The following is a 12,682-nucleotide window of genomic DNA, read 5'->3' on the forward strand; positions in this document are numbered from 1 at the left end:
AGCACTTTGGGAGGCTGAGGCGGGCGGATCACGAGGTCAGGAGATTAAGACCATCCTGGCTAACATGGTGAAACCCCGTCTCTACTAAAAATACAAAAATTAGCCAGGCGTGGTAGCAGGCGCCTGTAGTCCCAGTTACTCAGGAGGCTGAGGCAGGAGAATGGCGTGAACCCAGGAGGTAGAGCTTGCAGTGAGCCAAGATTGTGCCACTGCACTCCAGTCTGAGCAACAGAGCAAGACTCAATCTCAAATAAATAAATAAATAAATACAATAAAATAAAAACAAACTATTTCAAGATAAAAAGTTGTGGGTTTGTTTGTTTTGAGACGGAGTTTTGCTCTTGTTGCCCAGGCTGGAGTCCAATGGCATGATCTCAGCTCACTGCAACCTCCACCTCCCGAGATCAAGTGATTCTCCTGCCTCATCCTCCCGAATAGCTGGGATTACAGGCACCCGCCACTGTGCCCGGCTAATTTTGTATCTTTAGTAGAGACAGGGTTTCTCCATGTTGGTCAGGCTGGTCTCGAACTCCCGACCTCAGGTGATCCGCCCACCTTGGCCTCCCAAAGTGCTGGGATTACAGGCGTGAGTCACCGCACCTGGCCAAAAGTTTTTTCTTTAACTTGCCGATTCCGAGTACTGGTGAGGATGGGAAGTGGGGGAGTGGTGGAAATATGAAGAGGCCAACCACTTTGGAAAATAATTTGACATTACCTGGAGCATTACTGGGTACAGTAGCTCAACTGTTAGAACAAGACAATTCCACAAATATCAGTGTCCTAAAAGTTTACATCTCACATGAGCAAAGAGTATGGAGGGTGAAGCTGTCCCAGAAGGCTCAGGCAAGTGGGAATTTAGCAATCCAGGCCCCTTCCTTCCTTCTCATGATGCCTCCATCCCAGCATGTGGCCTCCATCCCAACACGTGACCTCCATCTCAACATGTGGCCTCCAGTCCCAATATGTGGCCTCCACTTTCAACATGTGGCCTCCATACCCATCAAGTGGCATCCATCTCAACGTGGGGCCTCCACTCACAAAATGTGGGCTTCCTCCCAACTTGTGGCTCTAAATCCCAACATGTGCCCTTTGCTCCCAACATGTGGCCTCCATACCCATCATGTGGCCCCCACCTCAACATGTGGCCTCCACTAACAAAATGTGGGCTTCCTCCCAACTTGTGGCTCTCAATCCCAACATGGCTTTGGTGTACCTCTATTGGTCAGAACTAGTCACATGACCTCCACTAGATGAAAGGGTTGCTGGGAAATGCAATCTGTAGCACAGCAGCCACTTCCTGGTATCCACTTTACCCTGTGGGAAGGGAGCCTGAATCTTTAAACCACAACAGGCTGCCTCCATCACATTCAGTAAAGGTGCAAATGAACATGTCCTACAACCAGCAACTCACCTCCTGGATTTATGTCCCCCTGAGAAACTCCCACAAATGGACCCAGGATTGTGGTACAAGATTATTCAGAGCAGCCCTGCCTGCAATAGCAAAACCATGAAACTATTCACAAACATCCCTGAGTTAAAGACTTGATAAGTAGGCCGGGCATGGCAGCTCATGCCTGTAATCCCAGGAGCTCAAGACAGGTGGATCACCTGATGTCAGGAGTTCGAGACCAGCCTAGTCAACATAGTAAAACCCTGTCTCTACTAAAAATACAAAATATTAGCCAGGCGACGGGAGGCTGAGGCAGGAGAATGGCCCGAACCCAGGAGGTGGAGCTTGCAGTGAGCCGAGATTGCGCCACTGCACTCCAGCCTGGGCGACAGAGCGAGACTCCGTCTAAAAATATATATATAAATATATATATATTAGCCAGGCATGGTGGGGCACCTTTAATTCCAGCTACTCAGGAGGCTGAGGCATGAGAAGTGCTTGAACCCAGGAGGCAGAGGTTGCAGTGAGCCAAGATCGTGCCATTGCACTCCATCTTGGGCAACAAGAGCAAAATTCCATCTCAATAAATAAATAAATTTATTTATTTATTAAATAAAGACTCGTTAAGTAAATAGTGGATTCTCCTGCCTCAGCCTCCCTAGTAGCTAGGACTACAGGCACCCACAACCATACCTGGCTAATTTATTGTATTTTTAGTAGAGACAAGGTTTCACCATGTTGGCCAGGCTGGTCCTGAACTCCTGACCTCAAGTGATCCGCCTGCCTCAGCCTCCTAAAGTGCTGGGATTACAAGCGTGAGCCACCGCACCTGGCCTGTGTGGGTGTAAGTTTTCAATGCATCTAGGTAAATGCAAGGGGGCACAATTGTTGGATTATTTTGTTGTTTTTTTCTTTAAACCATATATGTATGTTATATATCCTCTTGTGAAGATATATTTCACAACAATCAATTTATTTTATTTTATTTTATTTATTTATTTGTTTATTTTTTTGAGATGGAGTCTCGTTCTGTCATCCAGGCTGGAGGGCAGTGGCACGATCTCGGCTCACTGCAACCTCCGCCTCCCAGGTTCACGCCATTCTCCTGCCTCAGCCTTCCAAGTATCTGGGACTACAGGTGCCTGCCACCACACCCGGCTAATTTTTTGTATTTTTAGTAGAGACGGGGTTTCACCACGTTGGCCAGGATGGTCTTGATCTCCTGGCTGGTCAAGGCTGGTCTCAAACTCCTGACCTCAGGTGATCCACTGGCCTCTGCCACCCAAAGTGCTGGGATTACAAGCGTGAGCCACCGTGCCCGGCCTCCGTGTGTTGTTTGTAAATGAAGTTATGTGGATAAATTTTTATTGGCACACAGTCACACCCATTTGTTTGTAAGTTGTCTATGGCTACTTTTATGCTATAATGCAGCAATCTGCAAGCTTTTTGTCACCCGGGACCAGTTTTGTGCAAGACAATTTTATCACGGAGGTGTGGAATGGTTTCAGGATGATTCAAGCACATTACATTTATTGTTCACTATTTCTATTAGTATTACACTGTAATATATAATGAACTAATTATACAGCTCACATAATGTAGAATCAGGGAAAGCCCTCCCCTTGTTTTCCTGAAACTAGACTGTCCCAGCTGGGGGTGATGGGAGACAGTGACAGATCATCAGGTATTAGATTCTTTTTTTTTTTTTTTTTTCAAATGGAGTCTCACTCTGTCACCCAGGCTGGAGTGCAGTGGTACGATCTCAGCTCACTGAAATCTCGGCCTCCTGGGTTCAAACGATTCTCTTGCCTCAGCCTCCCGAGTCTCTGGGATTACAGGCGCGCACCACCATGCCCAGCTAATTTTTGTATTTTTGGTAAAGACAGGGTTTTACCATGTTGCCCAGACTGGTCTCCAACTCCTGACCTCAGATGATCCACCTGCCTTGGCCTCCCAAAGTGCTGGGATGACAGGCATGAGCCACCATGCCTGGCATCATCCAGCTAATTTTATTATAATAATAATAATTATTATTATTATTGGAAATGGGGTCTCCCTATATTGCCCAGGCTGCTTTCAAACACCCAGGCTCAAGTGATCCTCCCACCTCAGCCTCCCAAGCTGCTGGGATTCCAGGCGTGAGCCACCGTGCCTGACCATCACATCATCTTCCAAGGTGGGTTAATTCCATGACTTACTAGAAGAAGGGTTGCCAGATAAAATACAGGACACCCAGTTCAATCAGAATTTCAGATTAACGATGGATAAGTTTTTGGCATAAATATGTTCCAAATATTGCATAGGATCGGATTATCCTAAAAATTATTCTTCATGTATCTGAAATTCAAATTTAAATGAGCCTCCTGTATTTTTATGTGCTAAATCTGGAGACTCTAATCTGGAAGTATCTCTTCAACTGAGCCTGTCTCATTCCTTCCTCCAAAAAAAAGTTCGAGAAAAGTTTTCATTAAGTGGCATTATGTCATTTCTACTGCCTCCTCTACGTAAATCCAATAACCTCAAATGGGTATTCTAAGGTTATTGGTTATTAACCTTTTATTTCACTCATTCTTTTCTCCTCCTCCTCCTCCTCCCCCTCCTCTTCCTCCTCCTTCTTCTTCTTTTTTTTCTTTTCTTTTCTTTTTTTTTTTTTTTTTGAGACAGGGTCTTGCTCTGTCACCCAGGCTGGAGTGCAGTGCTGCAATCATAGCTCACTGCAGCCTCAACCTCCTGGCTGGAGCAATCATCACACCTTGGCCTCCCAAAATGCTAGGATAATCCTGGGGCCTCTCTCCTTGGCTTCTAGATGGCTGTCCACCAGCCATCTACATCTGGTGGTCAGCCACCACTCCCAGCCGCTGTTTTCCATCACTCCATTCTAAGGTTCAAAGGTTTCAAATCTGTCCATCTAGCTCAGAACTCAGATGTATTTTCTTCAACATCACAGCGGAGCTTACTCTGGTCCAGCGGGGAGGAGGTTCTCTGCCCACCCCCTTCTTTCCTTCCTTCTTGAAGGCTGAGACCGAGGAGGGAAAAAAGGAAAGATAAAGAGGGATCTTACTGTTATGGCTTGAATTGTATCCTCTAAAAATATGTGTTGCAGGCAGGGCATGGTGACTCACATCTATAATCTCCGCACTTTGGGAGGCCAAGGAGGGAGTATCGCTTGAGGTCAGGAGTTTGAGACCACCCTGGCCAACACCACGAGTCCCTGTCTCTACAAAAAACAACAACAACAACAAAACAACAAAATATATATATATATATATAATAAAAGATAAGTTACAGACCCCCTCGTCCCTCAGAATGTGACCTTGCTTGGAAATAGTCTCTTTTTCTTTTCTTTTCTTTTTTTTTTTTTTTTTGAGACAGAATCTCACTTTGTCACCCAGACTGGAGTACAGTGGTGCAATCATAGCTCACTGCAGCCTCAACCTCCTGGGTTCAAGCCATCCTCCCACCTCAGCTTCGTTAGTGGTGACGACAGGTGTGCACCACCACACTCAGCTAATGTTTCTGAATTTTTTGTAGAGATGAGGTTTCGCCACGTTACCCAAGCTGGCCTTGAACTCTTGGGCTCAGGTGATCTGCCCACCATGGCCTCCCAAAGTGCTGGGATTATAGGCACGAGCCACTGTGTGGAAACAGGATCTTTAGAAAGGTAATCGAGTTAAAATGATGGCCAGGCGCGGTGGTTCACGCCTGTTATCCCAGCACTTTGGGAGGCCGAAGTGGGTGGATTACCTGGCATCAGGAGTTCAAGACCAGCCTGACCAACATGGCAAAACCCTGTCTCTACTAAAAATACAAAAATTAGCCGGGCGTGGTGGCAGGTGCCTGTAATTCTGGCTACTCAGGAGGCTGAGGCAGGAGAATCGCTTGAACCCAGGAGGTGGAGGCTGCAGTGAGTCCAGATCACGCCATTGCACTCCAGCCCAGATAAGAAGAGCAAATCTAAACAACAACAACAACAAAGTTATTACGGCAGGTCCTTGTCCTCCATGACTAGTGTCCTTATAAAAAGGGAAAATGGCTGGGCACAGTGGCTCATGCCTGTAATCCCAGCACGTTGGGAGGCCGAGGTGGGGGGAGGATCACCTGAGGTCGGGAGTTTGAGACCAGCCTGGTCTCCCAAAGTGCTGGGATTGCAGGCATGAGCCACAGTGCCTGACTAGAAGTGTTAATTTTGAGGAGTGAGACATCTAGGTGGATAAGACAAAGCTGGGAGGCATCCAGGTACCTACACACGTATTTAAAGCCATGCAGCTGGATGACATTTCTGAGGGGTCGTGGATAAAGAAGAACAGGCTGGGTGCAATGGCTCACATCTGTAATCCCAGCACTTTGGGAGGCCGAGGCGGGTGGATCACCTAAGGTCAGGAGTTTGAGACCAGCCTGGCCAACATGGTGAAACCCTGTCTCTACTAAAAATACAAAAATTAGCTAGGTGTGGTGGTGGGCGCCTGTAATCTCAGCTACTCCGGAGGCTGAGACAGGAGAATCGCTTGAACCCGGGAAGCGGAGGTTGCAGTGAGCCAAGATTGTGCCATTGCACTCCAGCCTGGGTGGTAGAGTGAGACTCCATCTGGAAAAAAAAAAAAAAAGAAGAAGATTAAAGACTGAGCCCTGGGGCTCTCTAAGACAGAAGGGTCTCTTAAAGGACCAATCTGATGAGAGGGAAAAAATCTTTCATCACAAAGAAAACATCCATTTACAGGAGACTAGTTAACTAAATTATGGGTTTTGATATCATGGACATGGAATGCTCCACAGGCATTAAAAAAAAAAGATGACAAAAGCTCTGAGTCACCATTTGGATTCTCCAGAACAGATCCTGAGAAATAATTTGGGGTGTGAGATTTTTATTGGGAATTCACAGTTGTCAAAGAAAGAAGCACGGCAGGCTGGGCATGGTGGCTCAAGCCTGTAATCCCAGCACTTTGGGAGGCCGAGGCGGGTGGATCATGAGATCAGGAGTTTGAGACTAGCCTGGCCAATATGGTGAAAACCTGTCTCTACTAAAAATACAAAAATTAGCTGGGTATGGTGGCGGGTGCCTGTAGTCCCAGCTACCCCGGAGGCTGAGGCAGAAAAATTGCTTGAACCCAGGAGGCGCAGGTTGCAGTGAGCTGAGATAGCACCACTGCACTCCAGCCTGGGCAACAGAGCGAGACTCCATCAAGAAGAAGAAGGAGAAGAAGAAGAAGGAGGAGGAAGAAAGAAGAAGAGGAAGAAGAGGACGAGGAGGAAGAAGAGGAAGAAGAAGAAGAAAGAAGGAAGAAGGAAGAAGAAGAAGAAGAAGGAGGAGGAGGAGGAGGAGAGCTAGGCTTGGTGGCTCATGTCTGTAATCCCAGCGCTTTGAGAAGCAGAGGCAGGTGGATGGCTTGAGCCTAGAGTTTGAGATCAGCCTGGGCAACATAGGGAGCCCCCATCTCTACAAAATAAAAGAAAGAAAGAGAGAGAGAGAAAGAAGAAAGGAAAAGAGGGAGGGACGGAAGGAGGGAGGGAAGGAGGGAGGGAGGGAGAGAAGGAAGGAAAGAAGGAAGGAAGGAAGGGAGGGAGGGAAGGAAGGAAAGAAGGAAGGAAGGAAGGAAAGGAAGGAAAGAAGGAAGGAAGGAAGGAAAGAAGGAAGGAAGGGAGGGAGGAAGGGCAGACAGAACTGGTCAAAGGGAGAAGTTAAAGTGGTATTGAGCATGGACAAAGCCTTGGCTAATCGGCGAGGGACTCTGGAGCCAGTGAGCCCCATCAGAGCATCCCACATGAAGTCAGAATACCCAGGCCTTTATTCCTCCGCCTCACCCAGTCACTGGCTGTGGGCTGCCCTGGGACAGATGAGACTCTGAGGGAGGTGGCTCTCTGCACCTGAAGGCGATCCTAAACATGGAAGCTGGAGGTTTCTGCTCACCATACATCCCTTGGCTGGGCAGTAAGTCCCTTCTTAAAAGGGGATCTGGGGGCCGGGCATGGTGGTTGGCACCTGTAATCCCAATACTTTGGGAAGCCGAGATGGAACAATCACTTGACCCCAGGAGTTCAAGACCAGCTCAGGCAACATAGCAAGACCACGTCTCTACCAAAAATACAAAAAGTAGCCCAGTGCGGTGGTGCATGCCTGTGGTCCCAGCTATTCTGGAGGCTAAGGCAGGAGGATCGCTTGAGTCCAGGAGTTTGAGGCTGCAGTGAGCCATGACTGCACTACCGCACTCCAGCCTGGGTGACAAAGTGAGACCCTGCCCTGTGTCAAAAGAAAAAGGAAAGAAGGGAAGGGAAGGAGAGGGGAGGGGAGGGAAGGGTCCGGGCATGGTGGCTCATGCCTGTAATCCCAGCACTTTGGGAGGCTGAGGCAGGTGGATCACAAGGTCAAGAGATCGAGACCATCCTGGCCAACATGGTGAAACCCCGTCTCAACTAAAAATATAAAAAATTAGCTGGCACCAACATGGCACATGTATACGTATGTTAACAAACCTGCACGTTGTGCACATGTACCCTAAAACTTAAAGTATAATAATAATAAAATTAAAAAAATTAGCTGGGCATGGTGGCGCATGCCTGTAATCCCAGGTACTCGGGAGGCTGAGGCAGGAGAATCGCTTGAACCTGGGAGGCGGAGGTTGCAGTTAGCCGAGATCGCGCCACTGCACTCCAGCCTGGGTGACAGAGCAAGACTCCGTCTCAACAAAAAAGAAAGAAAAGAAAAGAAAAGAAGAGAAAAGGAAGGAAGGAAGGAGGGAGGAAGGGAGGGAAGGAAGGAGGGAGGGAGGGAGGGAGGGAAGGATGGAAGGAAGGAGAAGAAAAAAGAGGATGTGGGTGCTGCAGAAGGAACACTCCATGAAAGCGGGGATTGTTCTCTGTTTTTCTTTGCATTTGTTTGCTTTCTTTTATAGGAATAAAAAAAACAGGAGCTGTACCCCAATGCTGTGTACATAGTAAATGCTCAGTAAATATCAATGGAATAAATAAACAAATTTCCCAGCTCCTCGGCAGCCAGGTGTGGCCATGTGAGCAGATCTGAGCCAATAGAGACTTCGTGTGTCAGAATCACCCTACCAACTCTGGATGCCAACCTCCAGACTGTGACTGGGAGAGAAAGACATGCCTATCTTGTCAGTCATTGGTATTTCTCTCCCTCACAGTCATACCTAACTATATAATTAAACCAGTGAAGGCACTCAATAAATATGAGTTATAGGCCGGGTGCGGTGGCTCACGCCTGTAATCTCAGCACTTTGGGAGGCTGAGGCGGGCGGATCACGAGGTCAAGAGATCGAGACCATCCTGGCCAACATGATGAAGCCCTGTCTCTACTAAAAATACAAAAAATTAGCCAGGCATGGTGGCGGGCACCTGTTGTCCCAGCTACGCAGGAGTCTGAGGCAGGAGAATCACTTGATCCTGGGAGGTGGGGGTTGCAGTGAGCCGAGATCCAGCCTGGGCAAAAAGAGTGAAACTCTGTCTCAAAAAATAAAAATAATAATAATAATAAATAAATAAGAGTTATAATCCATAATATGGATACTTGATAATTTGGTTTAAAATTTGGCCAGGCGTGGTGGCTCATGCCTGTAATCCCAGCACTTTGAGAGGCCGAGGCAGGAGGATCGTTTGAGATCAGGAGTTTGAGTTCTGCCTGGACAACATAGCAAGACCCGGCCCTTACCAAAAAAAAAAAAAAAAAAATTAGCCAGGTGTATTGTATGCACATGTGGTCCCAGCTACTCAGGAGGCTGACGCAGGAAGATCGCTTGAGCCTGGGAGGTCAAGACTGCAGTGAGCTGTGATTGGGCTACTGCACTCCAGCCTGGGTGACAGAGTGAGATGCTGTCTCCAAAAATTAAATAATAAAATAATTTTAAAATTTAAGCCCTTAGGCCGGGTGCGGTGGCTCATGCCTGTAATCCCAGCACTTTGGGAGGCCGAGGCAGGTGGATCACAATGTCAGGAGATCAAGACCATCCTGGCTAACACGGTGAAACCCCATCTGTACTAAACATACCAAAAATTAGCCGGGCTTGGTGGTGGGCGCCTGTCATCCCAGCTACTCGGGAGGCTGAGGCAGGAGAATGGCGTGAACCTGGGTGGCGGAGCTTGCAGTGAGCCGAGATCACACCACTGCACTCCAGCCTGGGCGACAGGGCAAGACTCCATCTCAAAAAAAAAAAAATTCAAGCCATTTAAGTAGTCCCCTCTTACGAGGCATTTATTTGCAATTCTTTGCTAACGTGGCCATGAGAGACTATCTCCAGAGACAGCCGCCATCACTTTCCATCCTGTTATGCCCCTGCCACTCCTCCGCGAGTCTATTTCATCTCCTCTTCCCCTTGTATTTGGGTTGGGCCATGTGACTTGCTCTGACCAATGGAATGTGGCAGAAGAGCTAGCATGTGACTTCCAAGCCAAGCATTTAAGAAGACAAGTAGCTTTTGCTAACTCTCTCTGAAGTCAGTTGCCATATGGGGAATAAAGACCACCATACCATGAGGGAGCCCAAGCAGCCATGTGGAGAGAGAGATGACTCACTGGGGCTCCAGATATGTGAGTGGAGAATGTTCCACTTGTGGATATTCCAGCCCCAGAAAATCCTAGCTGAGCCCAGTCCAGATTCTCAAATTATGAGAAATGATAAGCTGTGGTTGTTTCAAACTCCTAAGTTTAGGGGTGGTTTGTTACACAGCATTAACTAACTGAAACACAGGTGTATGAACAACTCTGCCATAAGCTACTTTGGGGTCAAATCTTAGTGCACAGGTGCACACCTTTGATCATTTCCTAAAAACAAATAACTGGAAGTGGGTTCTGTGAATTTGAAATTTGGTGTCAACTTTGTTCCCAGAGAAGCTGTAGCAATGTCCATGAGCCATTCATTGGTGCATCCAGCATCTCATCCACAGCCTCTTCAGCACTGAGAGTTTCCTTTTCTTTTCCTAATTTTCAATTTCTATCATTTCAATAGGCCCATTTGCATTCATTCCAGAGAAGGTAACAGTGATGACAGCTTCTCTCTGATCATGGAGTGATAACCAAAAACCAGTAGGGCAGGTTGATTTGGAGCCAAGAGCCAAAATACTCATTCATTCAGAACTTACTGAGCAAGGTTTGGAGGAATGAAAACAACACATTAAATATTTATGGAGTCCTGGTGTGGTGGCTCACACCTGTAATCCCAGCACCAAGAGGCCGAGGCAGGCGTGAGGATCATTTGAGGCCATGAGTTCAACACCAGCTTGGACAACATAAGAGAAATTCTGTCTCTATAAAAACAGAAACAAAAATTAGCTGGGCGTGGTGGCTTGCGCCTGTAGTCTCAGCTGCTTGGCAAGCTAAGGTGGGAGGATTGCTTGAACCCAGGAGGTCAAGGCTGCAGTGAGCCATGTTCACACCACTGTACTCTAGTCTGAGTGACAAAGCAAGACTCTACTTCAAAAAAAAAAAAAAAAAAAAAAAAAAGGAGACAAACTCACCTTCAACTCTTTCCCTCTGTCGACATCTCAGCGCTTTGGGAGGCCAAGGTAAGAGGGTTGCTTGACTCCAGGAATTTGAAACCAGCCTGGACAGCATAGTGAGACTCTGCCTCTACAAAATAAAAATAAATAAATAAAGTTGTTTTTCTTCTATTTCAGATCACTATCCACTTTAATTTAAGTCGTGGTTCTTGGCTGGGCATGGTGGCTCACACCTGTAATCCCAGCACTTTGGGAGGCAGAGGCAGGTGGATCACCTGAGGTCAGGAGTTCAAGACCAGCTTGACCAACATGCTGAAACCCCATCTCTACTAAAAATACAAAATTAGCCTGGCGTGGTGGCACGTGCATGTAATCCCAGCTACTTGGGAGGCTGAGGCAGGAGAATTGCTTGAACCTGCAAGGGAGAGGTGGCAGTGAGCTCAGATCACACCATTGCACTCTGGCCTAGGCAACAAGAGCGAAACCCCATCTCATAAAATAAAATAAAATAAAATAAATACAATAAAATAGTAAAATAAAATAAATAAAATAAAATAAAATAAAACAGTGGTTCTCAGGCCAGCTGTGATGGCTCACACCTGTAATCTCAGCACTTTGGGAGGCCGAGGTGGGCAAATCACCTGAGGTCAGGAGTTCGAGACCAGCCTGGCCAACACGGTGGAACCCCATCTCTACTAAAAATACAAAAATTAGCCAGGCATGCTGGTTCATGCCTGTAGTCCCAGCTACTCAGGAGTTTGAGGCAGGAGAATCACTTGAACCCAGGAGGTGGAGGCTGCAGTGAGCCAAGATCACACCACTGCACCCCAGCCTGGACAACAGAGCAAGAGACCATCTCAAAAAAAAATAAAATAAAATAAAATAAATAAGTAAATAAATAAATAAATTGTGATTCTCAGCTGGGAGTGACTCTGCCCCCTGGAGGATACTTGGCAATGTCTGAGATACTTTTTACTGTTAGGGGGGCATTTTTTTAAATTGATGGGGGTAGGGGTGGGGGTGCTCCTGTTATCCAGTGGGTGGAGGCCACAGATGCTGCTCAGCACCCTACAGTGGCCTGGGTGGCCTTTTGTACTTTCAAAGAATTCTCCAACTCAGATTTTCAATCGTACCGAAGTTGAAAAACGCTACTTTAAGAGAAATGCAATAGAACAGGATCAAATAGAATAGAAAATATCAAAGGACATTGCTCAAATAGTAAGTTTCATTATATAAGACTTTTGTATTTTTGTGTACTCAGACACTATGTAAGATATGTTTCTCCTTGTGAGCCCTAATCAAAAAGGTTTAATGGGCTGAGTGCAGTGGCTCACGCCTGTAATCCCAGCACTTTGGGAGGCCAAGGCAGGAGGATTGCTCAAGCTCAGGAATTTGAGACCAGCCTCAGCAACATATCGATACCTTGTCTCTACAACAAAAACTTTAAAAACATTAGCAGGCCCTGTTGGCGTGTGCCTGTGGTCCCAGCTACTTGGTAGACTGAGGTTGGGAGGATTCACCTGAGTCCAGAAGTATGAGGCTGCAGTGAGCTATGCACCAGAGCCAAACCAGATAGCAGAATGTTCTGCAGACAATAGAAAAAGAAACAAATGAATTAATGCAATTGTTTATGATGAAAGTCACACCAAGATGAAAATTAAACAAGGCAAATGTTCTAGAGTGCCTGGGATATTAGCAAAGGTGTTCAGGGAAGGCTTCTCTCAGGGATGACATTTGAGCTGAGACTTTTTTTTTTTTTTTTTTTTTTTGAGATGGAGTCTCGCTCTGTCGCCCAGGCTGGAGTGCAATGGTGTAATCTTGGCTCACTGCAACTTCTGCCTCCCGGGTT

General features: G+C 46.8%; 1 long non-coding RNA gene across 1 annotated transcript; it reads right to left on the reverse strand.

Moving 5' to 3' along the window:
- Nucleotides 1-1,720: 1,720 nt before the first annotated feature.
- LOC134729592 (uncharacterized) lies at nt 1,721-12,301 on the reverse strand. Its single transcript, XR_010110810.1, has 3 exons — nt 9,387-12,301; nt 4,513-4,607; nt 1,721-4,406 (listed from the first exon to the last, which is right to left on the reverse strand). It is a non-coding gene; the product is annotated as an uncharacterized LOC134729592 (long non-coding RNA).
- Between the last annotated feature and the right edge of the window lie 381 nt (nt 12,302-12,682).

The sequence above is a fragment of the Pan paniscus genome, chromosome 20 (assembly GCF_029289425.2).
Source record: "Pan paniscus chromosome 20, NHGRI_mPanPan1-v2.0_pri, whole genome shotgun sequence".
NCBI classification, from domain to species: domain Eukaryota; kingdom Metazoa; phylum Chordata; class Mammalia; order Primates; family Hominidae; genus Pan; species Pan paniscus.